Here is an 18,078-nt window from a genome sequence, read left to right as displayed (position 1 = left end):
CTTTGCGTCTGTTGATGGATTTGAGTTAGTATTTTCTTTCGGGTTGTTTGATTGCTGTCTTTTGTATTTTTCGACTGTTAAGCAGCGTTTACACCAAGGTTATTAACAAAATGTTTATTTTACCGTCCTTATAGATTCTTTTAGATTACACGAAGCTTGACAAACGCATATGCACATCATGAGTATGATAAGTTATGTTCAATCTAATAGAATCTATAAGGAAGGAAAAATAAACATTTTGTTAATATCTGGTGTGGAGGCAACTTTAATGTATCTTTTCAGTTACTGTCTTTGTCTTGGCAGTGTTTGTTTGATAGACTTGTAACCGTGGTTGATTCAGTTTGATTATGGTTGATTTTATTACTCTTAAACGTTGTTAATGTTACACCTGACCTTACATTAAAAGTAGTTACTGTAGGTGACGTAACCTCACTGACTCAGTAATCGGCTTACTTGCTTATTTAATTTGTTAACCTAAACTAACCTAACCTAACCCAACTACACCCAACCCAGCCTAACCTCACCTAATTTTAAGAACTCTGTCCTTGCACTGTAGGACTTAGTATTGAGCGGGGGCTCTGTTCTACAAATTGTAGAATTATGAGGCATAAATTTAAATTTTCTGGACCAAACCCTAAACCATTATATACACTAGACTCAATGTAAATAGCAGGGTAATAGCAGAGACAAGAAATATAGAAATATGAAACTTATGCTTATCCTTTATCTATGGTAATAGTAGATGGAGAAATCTCAAGCTATATGTTGGAAACGAATTCTAAGCTGCATAAGGAATATTACATCAAAACAACAATGGAAATAAAAATACTGTACCTAACAACAATGTCTCAAGGAACGATTGTTGTAAAAACAAACAATGGAGTATAGAGTTTTGTGCAGTGAATTAAATCTAGACTATTAACACTTTCTCCAGAGGAGTGCACTTTGGAGAGAAGTGCAAGAAAAACCTGAATTAACTCGCGTCGTTTTACTGTTATTTAAACTCACCCGTCGACACGAGTGAAATCACTGATTTAGCTGCATGTGTGGAACAGAATTAACACGTAAACCAAATTGATAGCTGCACCAACACACACGCAAGTGAACACGTAAACTGACACGGAATGGAATTAAGCTCCGTTTTGTTTACTTCAGGTTAACGTCGGTTTTGGTGGCTTTGTGGGTTGAGTGATCCGCGGTTGCCACTTTCCCAATTGACCTGTAACAGACAAAGATATCGAATTGTTAATAAATTTATATGAAAAAAACTGAAAGTTGTGTGGAGAAGAAACTGTTATTATTACAAAGAAAGTTGGAGAAGAACATAGATTTCTGTGGTGATAAGTAATAGTTTATACAGAGTATCAATTCATATACATTACGTGAATTCAATTTGAATTCAGAGTATCTATGCGAGGTGATCAACACGATAGTAACTAAGGTGAATAATTCAAGAGAAAATTTAACAAAAATACTACGAAAATTCAAGACAAACACAGTTTAGAGACTTCTTTTTCTTATATTTCTCACAAACTTCCATTATTTGTACCCTTGAAGTCTTTGTAAATGACCGAGCGAAGTGAGGTCTAAGATTCAAGTCGACGGTTTGGCATTTCTCTCAATGTTTATATGTTGCGCATTTACGGCGAAACGCGTTAATAGATTTTCATGAAATTTGACTGGTATGTTGCTTTTTTAATTGCGCGTCGACGTAAATACAAAGTTTTTGGAAATTTTGCATTTCAAAGATAATATAAAAGGAAAAAGGAGCCTCCTTCTTACGCCAATATTAGAGTAAAAATCAGACTATAGAATTATTCATCATAAATCAGCTGACACGTGATTACACAGATGTGTGGAGAAGCCATTCTATTGCTGTATTTCCATAAGGTCCATAGTTTCAATAAGGTACTAAGGATGAGAATACTGCGTGAGGTCTACTGTTCACAGAACTACTAGTTTATTTATCTATGAAAAAAGAAACATGGAAGCATACAGGATTTCTCCCAAAAATTGCTTCCATAACAACAAAATTACAATAGTTCATTATACATAGTAAAAAGAATAAATGTGAATTGTGAGATAAATGAATTGTGGATAAATTCAAAATTTGAATATCTTTTACAGCTTTCCTTACTTCATTTTTTTCAATTTTCAAGTGTAGGAAAATGTGAATTGAAATTCGCAATAAAATTTAAAGTGACCTATAATAACAAGGTACTATTTAGAAGCATTTGCTATGTCCAAAACTAAATGTAGAAGAAATGTAATAAGTATGAGATAGGTTGACCAAGTGAAGCAGAAATCTTATTATATTAAGCGAGAAATTTCTATATTTATATATCTGGTTATTTTTATATCTTGTTATTTTTATATCTGGCTATTATTATATCTGGTTATTTATGTTTAACGGATCTTGAAAATGGCTCTAACGATTTTCACGAGATTTGGAACATAGTAGGTTTATGATTTAAAGATTCGAATTTAATTACGATTAAAGATTCTAATTGCACTAGGTCTCATATTTAGGAAACCTCGCTGAACGACATTAAAAGGATAATTCATCCTTGGCTGAAACAGCTTAGACTTTCGTCGTCTGTGGATGGTAAAAAGTGAGCGAGTGATTCTGTGGAAAATCAAAATATCACATCCCCGAAATTCATAAGATGACGTATAGCCAGCTGTGTAACATAAACACAATCATTTTAGAGAATTGTGTATAGAGAAACAATAGCGTAAGTAGATATCCCATTGTATAGGGAGTTTATGTTGCAACTTTTACTGTTATCTCAAGCCGATTACTGTCGATTATTGTCGATTTTTACTGTTTTGTTGGGGTGAGAGTGTATGAACGGCACAGTATGAGAGACTACGAGCGTCACACAGCTTCACGGGAGAGAACTACGTGAACTATCGGCTTGAGATAACAGTAAAAGTTGCGACATAAAATCCTATAACATGGGATATCTACTTACGCTATTATTTCTCTATGTTTGTGTCCTGTTTATCAATGAATAAAAATACAGAGCGAAGCTCGGTGCGCCGATATTATACTATGAATGATGAAAGAATTAGAATAAAATAGCTGGAGGAAGATGTAGAAGGGGAAGAAACTACTAATTGTAACTAAGCTAATTATAAGATAGCCAGGGTTATGATAATGATATCGTAGTCCTAAATGCAGTCCATGTTTCGAATAAGCTAACTGGAAAGTGGATACCAAAATCATAAAACACGAATTAAATAATAATTAAATTATGATCCACCTACACGAAAATAAAATTTCTAATCAAAATAATTCAATAAATAAATAGCTAATTGCAAATAGAAATTTTCTCCAGATTATAGTTCCCTAAAAAGCAACGTACTTTTGATGCGCAAACGTCCTATAGCTAACTCGTTCCCAATCCCTCAGTACATTGACCATGTGTCATCCGAGACAGAAGCCCTGCAAGTTGAGATAATAAACAAGGCTGGAGTGACAGACTGGATATAGTCCAACATTATCGACAGCTCACACTAATTTGTCAACGTCCGTACACTACAAAACAGTAGCTAAACACGATAAAAACTGGAAAATGTTTTTGAAAACGCTGATACATTTTTGACAATGTTAATTTTGTCCCTGTACTAGATAAATAGTAGTTAGTCTCTAGGAAAACGGCTTAAAAATGCAGCATTTTGAAAATAATGGAATAAAACAACCCTCAATATTTTTTTTTCAAATCACCACTATAACAAAGAAAGTGAATTCTGCGCATAAATATTCAACATTTTCCAATCACCCCTACAAAGCTTCTGACTTGACAACGTGAACTTGGAATTTTCCAATCTTTTTAGCTTCAAGTGCCTCATCCTTGATTGGAAAACTGATGATTCTACGTTCATTTCCATATTATTTTTGAGATTGGAGTTTCTAATGAATCGCTAACTTGATTGAATCCCATCATTTTTAATGATGTTTCTAGATTTGCATAACTGATGGATTTTATCTTTCATAACGTTGAAAAGAATGAAGTTTCAACCTCTCTTTTTTCAAGTTTATTCCTTTAAGGGCCGTTTGCACAGTGCCAGTTTAAACTAAATTTCATCTTAAACTGGATTAAATCTATCAAGTATGATTTGTTATAATGTGATTCATTTTGAATTTAAGCCAACAGCTGATTGAATTCAGTTTTAGCTTTCACTGTGCAAACGGCCCTAATATACACAATATACAATTGGAAACGTCAACAATGAATTGAATTAAGATCTAAACTAATTAGCATGTCGATTCTGATAATTTTGTTTCACAGATTATCGATGGACTTGTTTCAATTGCCTCAAATCGTAGTAATCTCAGAAAATTGTTTAGAAAAACGTATCAATGTTCCTATTTGACCGAGCGAAGTGAGGTCCAAGATTCAAGTCGACGGTTTGGCATTTCTCTTAATGTTTAAATGTTTATATGTTGCGCATTTACGGCGAAACGCGGTAATAGATTCTCATGAAATTTGACAGATATGTTCCTTTTTTAATTGCGCGTCGACGTATATACAAGGTTTTTGGAAAATTTGCATTTCAAGGATAATATAAAAGGAAAAAGGAGCCTCCTTCATACGCAAATATTGGAGTAAAAATCAGACTCTATAGAATTATTCATAATAAATCAGCTGACAAGTGATTACACAGAAGTGAGGAGGAGCCAGTCTATTGCTGTATTTCCATAAGGTCTATAGTTTCAATCAGGTACTTGGTAGATGAGAATACTGCATGAGGTCTACTGTTCACAGAACAACTAGTCTAGATATGGGGAGCACCAAATATAGAGATATAGATTAAATTCCTAAAAAGATTAACACCAAATATAGATACTGTATATAGATTAAATTCCTAAATAGATTAACACCAAATATAGAGATATAGATTAAATATTCATCATTTCATTTTGATCCATTCAGTCTTTGAATCATTTGCTACTACTTTTCAAAAAATTCTACTTGGAAAATAGTAACTGAAACAAGTGATAAAAATTGAAAGAGTTGGAAGCGTGTGTGTAGTAGCGTTCATTGACTTTTTCATGTCAAAAAGCAAATTAGGTTCGGGTCAATTAGTAATTTGAACTTCCTTGTACTTAAAGGACTTCATCTTAGGGCAAGATTACTCTCTAATCAAACTAGCATTCGGAGTCCGGTGACTGGCCTCTAATTAGAGAAAATTACAAACTCTTCGAATTATAAGGCATTAGTTTTTGAGAAGTTCAAGATTAGGTCAAAAGTACCTTAATAATAATAATAATAATATAATAATAATAATAATAATAATAATATCGAGTGACCTGGCTGACTCAGGTCTGGTGTCAGAGTTTTCAGGTCGCAAAGAAAGTGAAACTGATCAATTTCAGGGCCTCTGACATGACCTAACGACTGCTTAATACTAAGTATTAATAAACGACTGTACCTTAATACTTCGTGAATCATTTGTCAAATCATACTAGCAGGTTAATTTACAGCCAGCTTGGTTGTATCGCAATATGGTTTATGTACACATTGTTGATTACTATCAAGACAAATCTATCTAGTAAATCTATCAATAACTCTGGTAGATCTAGTAAATCTATCTACTTGAATCACTATCAAATCAGTGAAAATCTACCAAATGGATGAAAACAAATACAGAATTAAAAAAAGTGTAAAATCAGTTGAAAGAAACAACTTTAAATGACCAAACCACCAATTTATAATTAACAATTTTATATTCATTTATGTTACTGAAACATTATCAATCTCTAGTAAATTGAAAGCTCCAGTTTAACAGCAAATAAAAAGTGTGGATAAAGTCCTGCGATTGGCCATTAGCTGTTGACTAATGAAGGTTGAGCTCTACTCTCATTGGTCGAGAAATTGACACTTCCAAATATTCTAAGTATTGTCAACCAGATCACTTTTCCATCAACACTAAGTGAAGACAGTTGCACCTGATGGAAGTGTTCCTGTCGAAAGTGAGTTTTTTATCGAATAAACAAAGAAAATTCTTTTTTGGAGATGTCATTCTTATTTGATTCAGGATTTGTTTAGAGATCCAGTTTTGTGAAGCTGAAACAGGTCCTAATCTATTTAATATTTTTCTTTGAAAAGTGGGGAATTTCAAATCAGTATTAACAACCCTCTAAACAATTAACTATTTCAAAAACAAATTCTCTCATTATATAACAGATTGAGACTTGTATTTAACAGTAATAGAATTTCAATAATTATTTTACGTCAAGGAATACAACAATTTCTGACTGCTAGTCGTTCTTTTTAATAGCAAAAATCTGGTGTGGCGCACTCACACTACTTTCCTTGCCGTTATGAAAATTAATCACCTGACGCTAGTGTTCACGCGCATCTCAAGTCTACTATTCAAAGATTTGAGCCAGCTGGTGACAGGGCAATAACGCTGGAGACACACGAGGTCTGCTATCTCTTCATAGTGAGTCATTTAATAGAATCAACAGTTGCCAACAGTTTGCAATTGGATAATCACAATTTCGAGCTTATTTCCAATTTTAGATGAAAATGTTACTGGACATTAATTGTAGAGATTTTTATACTCATTCTTTTCCACTCGAATTTTTTTGAATAAATTGTATCTGAAGCCTGATAATTGAGAATCTAAAATCAAACTTTGTATGGATGGGGCGGAGCTCCTGAAATTTTTACAGATATGGGACTTGTGACAGTTGATAGAGCTTATCGATGACTATTTCAGATATGAATTTGATCAAAATCGTTGGAGCCGTTTTCGATAAAATCGCGAAAACCCCTGTTTTTGACAACATTTTCGCCATTTTAGCCGCCATCTTGAATCGCATTTGATTGAAATTGTTCGTGTCGGATCCTTATATTGTAAGGACCTTACGTTCCAAATTTCAAGTCATTCCGTTGATTGGGAGACGAGATATCGTGTACACAGACGCACATACACTCATACACACACACACACACACACACACACACACACACACACACACACACACACACACATACAGAACAATACCCAAAAACCACTTTTTTGGACTCAGGGGACCTTGAAACGTTTAGAAATTTAGAAATTGGGGTACCTTAATTTTTTTCGGAAAGCAATACTTTCCTTACCTATGGTAACAGGGCAAGGAAAGTAGAAAGTGATTGAATACAACAAGTATGTCTAGAGAACTTGTGGATAATTCCAATAAGGTATTCTTATTGAAAACTTCTAGATTGTTGATTTACTTCCCTGCTTGGTTATTATTTTTATTGAATCATCGCAAATAATAAAGTCGATTGTCCAGTTTTTTTTCTAACCGGAGCATTATTTTTCCGAGCTTCCGGAATACAGATGCTGATATTTCGTTTTCAATAACAAAGTATTCTAGTAGTAGAATTATTATTTGAAATTTTCCATTAGATGCATCAGTAAAAAATTGAGTTACCTGTTGGGAAGAAGTAGGTTTAGAAGGCATATTCCTATTCCACTTATATCCAGTCAACTCAAATTTGTTTTTGGTTTATAGTTTTTGTATTTGTCTGTTTTGAAACTACGATTGTATCAATGATTTTGCCCTAACTCAACTGTAACTAATTAATTAATTTAAATCAAAACAATATTTTGAAAGAAATGTATTTTTCGTTTGAGAATAACTCAATTGTTTTTTGAATGAGATTTGACAATTATAGTGAGATCGAACTCTGTCAGAGTCAAGTCAGACGTCCTGAAATTGATCCACTATTATCAACCTCTAGTAACTATAATCTCAAACATGGAAGGCTGTGCAAAGGCTAAAAATAAACTTTCTACTGGTGATATTTTTCAAAGTTTTTCGATTTCTATATCATCAAGCTATCAAAATGAAAAAGTTCATTACTTTCTGAGATATGAGCGCCTGAAGTTTGAATTTTTGTGACAGAACATTTCAAATTCGGTAAGAGATAAACCCATGAGATCAAGAGGATGGATTCTTAATTATTGTATTGTTGATCTAGTAAAACCAAAATTTTCTGAAAATATCAAATCTTGAAAAATTTATTCAATTCACCAAAAAATAACAACTAAAAGTAAATTGAATAGCTATCTTAAAAATTGAAATTTCCAGAAAATTTTTGTTTTACCAGATCAACAATACTATGAAGAATGGGCCCGTTCTGTGAACATGGAATGTGGTGAATTGTCCGATTCACAATTTACCAAGTAAAAAGTTCCACGTTCCATGGGAGGAGTTTTGACAGATTCTGTTCCAGAATCCTGTTCCAGTTCCAACTTTCTGCCCCACAGTTCCAACAGGTTCCAACTATCTGAGCTCTCATTGGTCAATTATTGTAGTCTGCTTGCTTCTATGCGCATGCGCTGATAGTTTGTTTACCATAGCATAGAATACATAACCAACAATGATGTTTGATAACCATTCATTAAATGAATTTTTCTCGATAGAAAATTAGAGAGTAATGGAATAGAAGAAATTTACACATTTTTCTAGACGGTAGGTTTGTAAAACAGCCTTTCTTCATTCACGCAGCTAGTAAACGACACATTTTAGAGTAAATCAACTTTATATGTGCGCGCCAAAAGCTTGAGCCAACGATTTTGAAATGGCGTTTCATGGGAACATTTTGCACTAGTCACGTGATGGAACAATTTACGATTGGAAATGGAACAATTTACTGTACACACAACGTACACAATGTATCCTCTAAATCGCATGGATTTATATCTCACCGAATTTGAAATGTTCTGTTCCAAAAATTTAAACTTTAGGCGCTCATATCTCAAAACGTAATGATCGGAAAAAATGTTTTCCTGAGAAAACTTATTCTAACTTTTTAAACTCTATCAAACTTATTTTGATAGATTAATGATATACAAATCGAAAAACTTTGAAAATTATCACCAATAGAAAGTTTATTTTTAGCCTTTGCACAGCCTTAAAATAATACAGTATGAATGGAGCCTTATTTGATTGGTGAAGAAGATTTTCACTATAATTTTGGCTTCTTCTTCTTTCATTCATGATTTCTGCTCTTGCCTGTTCCGATCAACAACAATATAATTATTATTTATATCTATTCTATTACATTATAACATTTCTAAAATTGAAATGATTTTTTAGAAGCTACTGATGGCTTCTTTATCATATAATCAGTAATGTATTATATCATTGGTATTTTCGTCTTGAAGTTGAAAATTGCACTTTAGCAGCAATGAGACATTACCTGAGGATGTTGTATTCATAGTTTGGGTTGAATAGCCCAAAGTTTATACGGTTCCCATGATGCAACATACAACCGGCCACCAATTGTTCGGCTAATTACTTTGAGCCACTGTGGGATATTTCCCACACTCCCACATCACAGTGTGTGGCTACAAGGTGGGTGGGGCTCTATATCAGAGTGAGAGAGAAAAAGACGGAGAAACTTGATTTCAGTTTTGATAGTTATTTTCATAAATACGAGTAAGAGAAAACGACGGAGAGACTTGATTTCAGTTTTGATAACTTTTTTCAAAATCTCTGTATATTTGTAAATGTGATATTGTGGTTGAGAGAGAAAAAGACGGAGAGACTTGATTTCAGTTTTGATAACTTTTTTCATATGCGAGTGAGAGAAAAATACGGAGAGACATGATTTCAGTTTTGATAACTTTTTCAAAATCTCTGTATATTTGTAAATGTGATATTGTGGTAGATTTCATATTGTGTATACTATATTATATTATTTTCTACAAATAAGTTCTAAAATAAAGTGTGTGTCGAATTTATGCGAGGGTTTTCATATATATAAGAGTGAGAGAAAAATACGGAGAGACTTGATTTCAGTTTTGATACATTTTTTCAGTCTCTGTACATTTGTAAATGTGATATTATGGTAGATTTCATATCGTGTATACTATATATTATTTTCTACAAATAAGTTCTAAAATAAAGTGTGTGTCGAATTCATGCGAGGGTTTTCATATATACGAGTGAGAGAAAAATACGGGGAGACTTGATTTCAGTTTTAATACATTTTTTCAGTCTGTATATTTTTTGTGAATGTGATATTGTAGTAGATTTCATATTGTGGATACTATATTATATTTTCTACAAATAAGTTCTAAAGTAAATTGTGTGCCGAGTTCATGCGAGGGCAGGATGTATTGCCCTTGAACATTTTTTCCAAATATCGTATTAATAAACTAAAGTTCTAAAGTAAAGTATTTTCTACAAGTAAGTTCTAAAGTTTTACAAGTTGAATACAGCATTCCTTGTCCTATTTCTTATTCTTTTGCTCTTCTTTTTGTTCTATCTCCACCTATTAATTTTGCGTCTACTCTTTTTTTTACGTTACTGATTAATTAATTAAGTATTCTTCAGTAATTAATTTTAACTTCCCAGTAAATTAACAAGCTTAACAACTTCCTCTTCCAATTTTTACAACCAGCTTAATTTTAACATACACCTGCTTTTGCGAACCTTTTTAATGAAATTATTTACCAGTTTTATAATATTAGGAATTCTAATTTATTTCTGCTATGTGCATCTGTTTTCGTCTCCATCCTTCTACTCGTTCTTCTTCTTCTTCTTCTTCTTCTTCTTCATCATCATCATCTCCTCTTCCTCTTCCTCCTCCTACTCCTCATCTCCATTATCCTCCTTCTTTTTCTTCTTCATCATCACCTCCTCTTCCTCCTCCTCCTCCTCCTCATAACCCTTATTCTCCTTCTTCTTCTTCTCCTCCATCACATTCTTCTTATTATTATTTTTCGTACTCCATCACTCCTTCACTACAGTACCTCCCTCCTCTTCTTGTCCGCACCATCCCTTTCATTTCAATTTGCATAATACCCATTAACTTAAAACTCTTCGAGGAAATGAAAAAAAATGAAATGAAAAAATTCTTTATTAGGCGGAGTTAGGACTTAAAAGCCATCACTCTATAAAATAAATATAAATTGATTACAACGGATTTTTAGCAACATCAATTCGGCCTAAACCGAAAGATATTACACATATAAATGGATGAAAAATGTGTAGGCTTATATAAAATCGACAGAGACATAATAGATATTAAAGAAAAAAAACGCTTTGAGTTCCAAAATCTTAGCCAACTACAACAGTTTTATGGCCACACCAATTTAGGCTGTGCAAATGCTAAAAATAAACTTTCTACTGGTGATATTTTTCAAAGTTTTTCAATTTGTATATTATACAGCTATCAAAATGAAAAAGTTTTCTCAGAAAAACATTTTTTTCCGATCATTACTTTTTGAGATATGAGCGCCTAAAGTTTAAATTTTCGGGACAGAGCATTTCAAATTCGGTAATAGATAAATCCATGAAATTTATTTCTTCATGGTAGGCTATTGTTGATCTAGTGAAACAAAAATTTTCTGAAAATATCAATTTTTGATAAAGTTATTCAATTTACCAAAAATAACTCAACAAAAAGTTATTTTTCGTCATTTTTAGTAAATTGAATAATTTTCTCAAAAATTGATATTTTCAGAAACTTTTTGTTTTACTAGATCAGCAATACCATGAAAATACAATCCTCTGAATCTCATGGTATTATCTCTCACCGATTTTGTAATGTTCTGTTCCAGAAATTTATACTTAAGGCGCTCATATCCCAAAAAGTAATGTTCGGAAACAAATGTTTACATAAGAAATTTTTTTCATTTTGATAGTTTGATGATATACAAATCGAAAAACTTTGAAAAATATCACCAGTAGAAAGTTCATTTTTAGCCTTTGCACAGCCTTAAACTGAATTTGAACTTGCTTCAGATATATATTTTATCTGTATATACAATCGACATAGACAAAACAGATATAGATATAAAATAAATAACTAGGACATAGCGGAAGTTGTAATCAATTTGCTGAACTTGAGTCGGCTCAATGCCGATTACATATACATATACCTGGCTAGGTTAATCCTATTATATGCATGTACTTGGATGGCAATTGACTTTCAAACCAGTTTTGTTCCAGTTTTGCATCTAAAACTTGCAGATGAGCCGTGTCCGTTTTGATCGATCGCTCATTACAACTGGTTTTTATGTTACTTTTTGCCGTAACCAACTTGATTGGTATCAATTACCGTCATAGTACAGTAGTTGAGACCAGAGTGTGTGTGTAGAGTTTTGATTGATGGGCTGGATCATGCATGATTGACAACTCATCACAATATCACCTATCACGAGTGAAACCCAGGTCTAAGTAATTGGTTAGGAGTTTGGGGTATTCCTGAAAAATTTACAAGTTTGACAAGAGGTTTGTGTTTTTGTGTTTTTTGTGTAAATGGTTGCACGAAATCTAACATCGGTTGCACAAAAGTCTGTTAACTTTTAATCCCGATTACCACTCATCCACTCACGACCACGGGTCCGACTCATCGACATGACCACGGGACCTACTCAGAGCAGACTTCTTTAGAAAAAAAACCTTCACTGATTGGTTCTCGTTGCATTTAAACATGGTTAAAATTAACAGGCTTTTGTGCAACCGGGTGTTAGATTTCGTGCAACCATTTACAATTCTTGAATAAGGTAAACAACTGAGATTGTATTTTTGAATTTCAATGCTTTAGTCTCTCTAATAACAATATTTTTAAGCTCTAAATTGATGAGAATCCCCTTTGCTTCCTCCAGGAAGACCAATAAACTCAACATCAACATTCAATATGTCGCCACTCAAAAACTGCCTGTATAGATATCCACTTCAAACTGTCAGCATTCCCCATAAACGATACCACAATTTCCCATTCTACCAATGCTGCCAGTCCGCAGTGACTCTCACTCTAGGTGTCAAAATCTTCACAGGCAACAGCTTCCGGTTTTCCTTGCTTCAACCCCTCGTGAACTTGTCATAACCCTGCAACCCTCTGCATTTGCAATGCTCCCCACGTGCACAGGGGGTTTCCTAAAAAATAGAAAACCACCCTTACCCTTCATCCCTTATCCTACATTCCCTCACCCTGCAACCTTACATCCCTTATCCACCCTACTCAGATTCACGTTCAAGCTGTCAGAATTGGTTGAACGAAAAACATTGGTCTGGTTTGTAAGAAACTCTGACAGATTCCCCTATCCACCACACTACCCCTACTATACTTAGATTCATTTTCAATCTGTCAGCATGGGTTTAACGGAGGACATTGATCGACTTTGTAAGGAATTCTGACAGCTTGTAGTGATACCACATCCCCCAATATTAATCTACAATTTCCTTGCTAGAGGGTGGGCTTCTGCCGACATCAGGGGTGTTTTTTGGTTGGTGGTCGAGGTTTCGCCACTTCACTTTTGGTCGCCATATTGATTTTTGCCAATGCGACAATTTGTTTATGTGGATTTGTCAAGAAAACCTAAGAAATCACTGGAGTAAAATCTTATAATATTTGGGCAATTTGAGACAAAATTGGGAAATTGAAGAAGTTTTGGGCAATAGGCTGTTTTTTCTTTTCCGACTATTGTATTGTTTGCTCTATTCAACAGATAAATAAATAATTCACATAAATTCAACCGGAAGATACGATGTTCGGAAATTAGTGAATGTTCAGGAATGAGGATGTAGAATGTATGTATAATATAAGTATCATGTTCACCTGATAACTTTATCAATAACATGTATTTGTTCACAGAAATGAAAACATTTTGAATTTAAATTACATGGGAAACCATAGTTGGCTAGGTAGGTATCTTCCTCTCTTTTTTTCTCTCTTCTCCAACACACTCAACCACAAAGCCCTTGGTTTTTTATATTTGTAACATTTTATTGTATTTTATTTGTTTTGTAATTCTTTGTCATTTTGTTTTGTGTGTTTTAATAAATTGAAATGATTTTAAAAAATTGAGTACAGTAACTGGAGTGGGAAACTTATTAATTGTGAACTGGGAAGATATTCAAAAAACTATGCTGAAAACTGCATTTTTCGACTTCAAAGATGGTTGCCTACCTTATTGCTGTAAAGAAATGGTATCTATTTTTCAACTAAGAACAATGAAATTATAGTAAAATTCACGTTATACAGTTAGCACCGGATTAACATTGGTTTGATATCCTTGTCTATTATAAGACAAAGCAGATAGCTCTGACGCTATCCTTCTCTGATCCCGCACCGTTGCCAAATCGTTTATAGGTTATGAAAAAGTATAATAATGTTTATATATTGAAATTATTCAATGTTTTTCATTTTATTAATGCCTTTTCAAGTGTAATAATATTTATTCCATCTCTCTGATCAACCCAAATACAATTTTTAAGTGTAATATAAATATTTGATCTGTAATTTTTTTATCTTTTTAAAAGTGTTTTCATAACCTCATATGGACTATTTTTATCAAAATTAGGGGGAGAAACAATTTTGGGTTTATCCTATTGTTTCTCTCACAATAATTAATTTGATATTGTGATTGTAGAATGTAATAAATAAATAAACTACCAGAATGTTGGATCTCAATTATGAAAATTATATCATCAAATCTAGAAAAAATTATGCACCTGGTGAATATAGTTTATTTGAGATAAATTGATGATAATTATAAACAAGAAGGAACAACTATTATACAAACGGGATGACTTGGATTATTACAGTTCACAGCTATTAATTAAAAAAAAAAACGATGGAAAATTGACAACCATGCCGTCCTACAATTTTCATTTGTAAAGTGAATCTAAGTATAGAAGGATGTGCGCTGTACGAGCGCATAGTACCAAAGATTCAAGACAGTCTGTGATTACAAATTCTAGTGATAGTACAGATGTTATAGAATTTTGTCTGTGAGAGAACAGACTGATACATCATTTAAGATGATGCACTAAAGATTTGAAACTTTTGCTTTCAACTCATTAATCCTCTCGTTTCCTACAACTCGTTCTTTTAAAATAATTATTAGAACGAACCGGTTCCACAGCTTAAAACAAAACAAAAGATTACTAGTACAATTTGCTGGGAGTTGTTTTTAATTTTCTACAGAGTAATGACTGCTTTGTCATTATAGTTGACTTGCTCTGTCACTCATTGCGTGTTGCAAAACAGAGGTAATACTTTGTAAAGAAATACCTGTATTGAATATTAGATATTACAAGGAAGTTCTCAAATTGAGACGTTTCAAATATCAATATTATATTATAATTACTAATATATTTAAAGTTTTCAAATAATATCAAAAATTGTACAATAATCAGATGGAAAACTGAACAATGATCCAATATCAGAGAACAGAGATGGTGGAGCTGAATTTTGAAACTAAAAAATAAACTATAAAATATTAATTAACAATAAAAATAAATGAACAATTTATTTTTCCAGTCAAATACAAAAAAACTAATCATAATCAGCATCAAAGAATTACTATAAAGCTGATTAGAAAACCTAATTCTTATACTCTAAGATGCAATTTGAACCATGAAAAGTTCACATTCAAACACTTATAACTAGTAGTTCTGTGAACAGTAGACCTCGCGCAGTTATAACGACGTCCCAAACCATAAGCACATCCACACTGATACACTATTTATTTTCAATCTGTCAGCATGGGTTTAACGGAGGACATTGATCGACTTTGTAAGGAATTCTGACAGCTTGTAGTGATACCACATCCCCCAATATTAATCTACAATTTCCTTGCTAGAGGGTGGGCTTCTGCCGACATCAGGGGTGTTTTTTGGTTGGTGGTCGAGGTTTCGCCACTTCACTTTTGGTCGCCATATGATTTTTGCCAATGCGACAATTTGTTTATGTGGATTTGTCAAGAAAACCTAAGAAATCACTGGAGTAAAATCTTATAATATTTGGGCAATTTGAGACAAAATTGGGAAATTGAAGAAGTTTTGGGCAATAGGCTGTTTTTTCTTTTCCGACTATTGTATTGTTTGCTCTATTCAACAGATAAATAAATAATTCACATAAATTCAACCGGAAGATACGATGTTCGGAAATTAGTGAATGTTCAGGAATGAGGATGTAGAATGTATGTATAATATAAGTATCATGTTCACCTGATAACTTTATCAATAACATGTATTTGTTCACAGAAATGAAAACATTTTGAATTTAAATTACATGGGAAACAATAGTTGGCTAGGTAGGTATCTTCCTCTCTTTTTTTCTCTCTTCTCCAACACACTCAACCACAAAGCCCTTGGTTTTTTATATTTGTAACATTTTATTGTATTTTATTTGTTTTGTAATTCTTTGTCATTTTGTTTTGTGTTTTAATAAATTGAAATGATTTTAAAAAATTGAGTACAGTAACTGGAGTGAGAAACTTATTAATTGTGAACTGAGAAGATATTCAAAAAACTATGCTGAAAACTGCATTTTTCGACTTCAAAGATGGTTGCCTACCTTATTGCTGTAAAGAAATGGTATCTATTTTTCAACTAAGAACAATGAAATTATAGTAAAATTCACGTTATACAGTTAGCACCGGATTAACATTGGTTTGATATCCTTGTCTATTATAAGACAAAGCAGATAGCTCTGACGCTATCCTTCTCTGATCCCGCACCGTTGCCAAATCGTTTATAGGTTATGAAAAAGTATAATAATGTTTATATATTGAAATTATTCAATGTTTTTCATTTTATTAATGCCTTTTCAAGTGTAATAATAATTTATTCCATCTCTCTGATCAACCCAAATACAATTTTTAAGTGTAATATAAATATTTGATCTGTAATTTTTTTATCTTTTTAAAAGTGTTTTCATAACCTCATATGGACTATTTTTATCAAAATTAGGGGGAGAAACAATTTTGGGTTTATCCTATTGTTTCTCTCACAATAATTAATTTGATATTGTGATTGTAGAATGTAATAAATAAATAAACTACCAGAATGTTGGATCTCAATTATGAAAATTATATCATCAAATCTAGAAAAAATTATGCACCTGGTGAATATAGTTTATTTGAGATAAATTGATGATAATTATAAACAAGAAGGAACAACTATTATACAAACGGGATGACTTGGATTATTACAGTTCACAGCTATTAATTAAAAAAAAAAACGATGGAAAATTGACAACCATGCCGTCCTACAATTTTCATTTGTAAAGTGAATCTAAGTATAGAAGGATGTGCGCTGTACGAGCGCATAGTACCAAAGATTCAAGACAGTCTGTGATTACAAATTCTAGTGATAGTACAGATGTTATAGAATTTTGTCTGTGAGAGAACAGACTGATACATCATTTAAGATGATGCACTAAAGATTTGAAACTTTTGCTTTCAACTCATTAATCCTCTCGTTTCCTACAACTCGTTCTTTTAAAATAATTATTAGAACGAACCGGTTCCACAGCTTAAAACAAAACAAAAGATTACTAGTACAATTTGCTGGGAGTTGTTTTTAATTTTCTACAGAGTAATGACTGCTTTGTCATTATAGTTGACTTGCTCTGTCACTCATTGCGTGTTGCAAAACAGAGGTAATACTTTGTAAAGAAATACCTGTATTGAATATTAGATATTACAAGGAAGTTCTCAAATTGAGACGTTTCAAATATCAATATTATATTATAATTACTAATATATTTAAAGTTTTCAAATAATATCAAAAATTGTACAATAATCAGATGGAAAACTGAACAATGATCCAATATCAGAGAACAGAGATGGTGGAGCTGAATTTTGAAACTAAAAAATAAACTATAAAATATTAATTAACAATAAAAATAAATGAACAATTTATTTTTCCAGTCAAATACAAAAAAACTAATCATAATCAGCATCAAAGAATTACTATAAAGCTGATTAGAAAACCTAATTCTTATACTCTAAGATGCAATTTGAACCATGAAAAGTTCACATTCAAACACTTATAACTAGTAGTTCTGTGAACAGTAGACCTCGCGCAGTTATAACGACGTCCCAAACCATAAGCACATCCACACTGATACACTATTTATTCGATCAGATCATGCTTACACAAGATTTAATCATCATATAACGCTTTCCGGAATTTAGCGCGAGAAAACCAGGAGACATCTAGGCGCCCAGACAAGCTGTTATAAGTTCTTTGCATCCTATTATTTAATAGTGCATGAAAATTGCATTCAATGAGGCATGAAAATTATAGTCTACACAGCTGTTGAT

The 18,078-nt window shown here is 32.7% G+C and overlaps 1 protein-coding gene across 1 annotated transcript in view; it reads right to left on the bottom strand.

Annotated features, from left to right (window-relative positions):
* LOC120349811 (rap guanine nucleotide exchange factor 6-like) overlaps nucleotides 1–1,214 on the bottom strand; it is a 116,644-nt gene extending 115,430 nt beyond the window's left edge. Inside the window, exon 1 of the mRNA XM_039420719.1 lies at nucleotides 1,009–1,214. The gene's annotated coding sequence lies outside the window, so the exon portion shown is untranslated. The remainder of the gene's footprint in view (nucleotides 1–1,008) is intronic.
* Nucleotides 1,215–18,078: the final 16,864 nt, after the last annotated feature.

Source organism: Nilaparvata lugens, chromosome 2, assembly GCF_014356525.2.
Source record: "Nilaparvata lugens isolate BPH chromosome 2, ASM1435652v1, whole genome shotgun sequence".
NCBI lineage: Eukaryota > Metazoa > Arthropoda > Insecta > Hemiptera > Delphacidae > Nilaparvata > Nilaparvata lugens.
The sequence above is the reverse complement of the archived record's forward strand: the minus strand, read 5'-3'. Positions and strand labels throughout refer to the sequence as shown.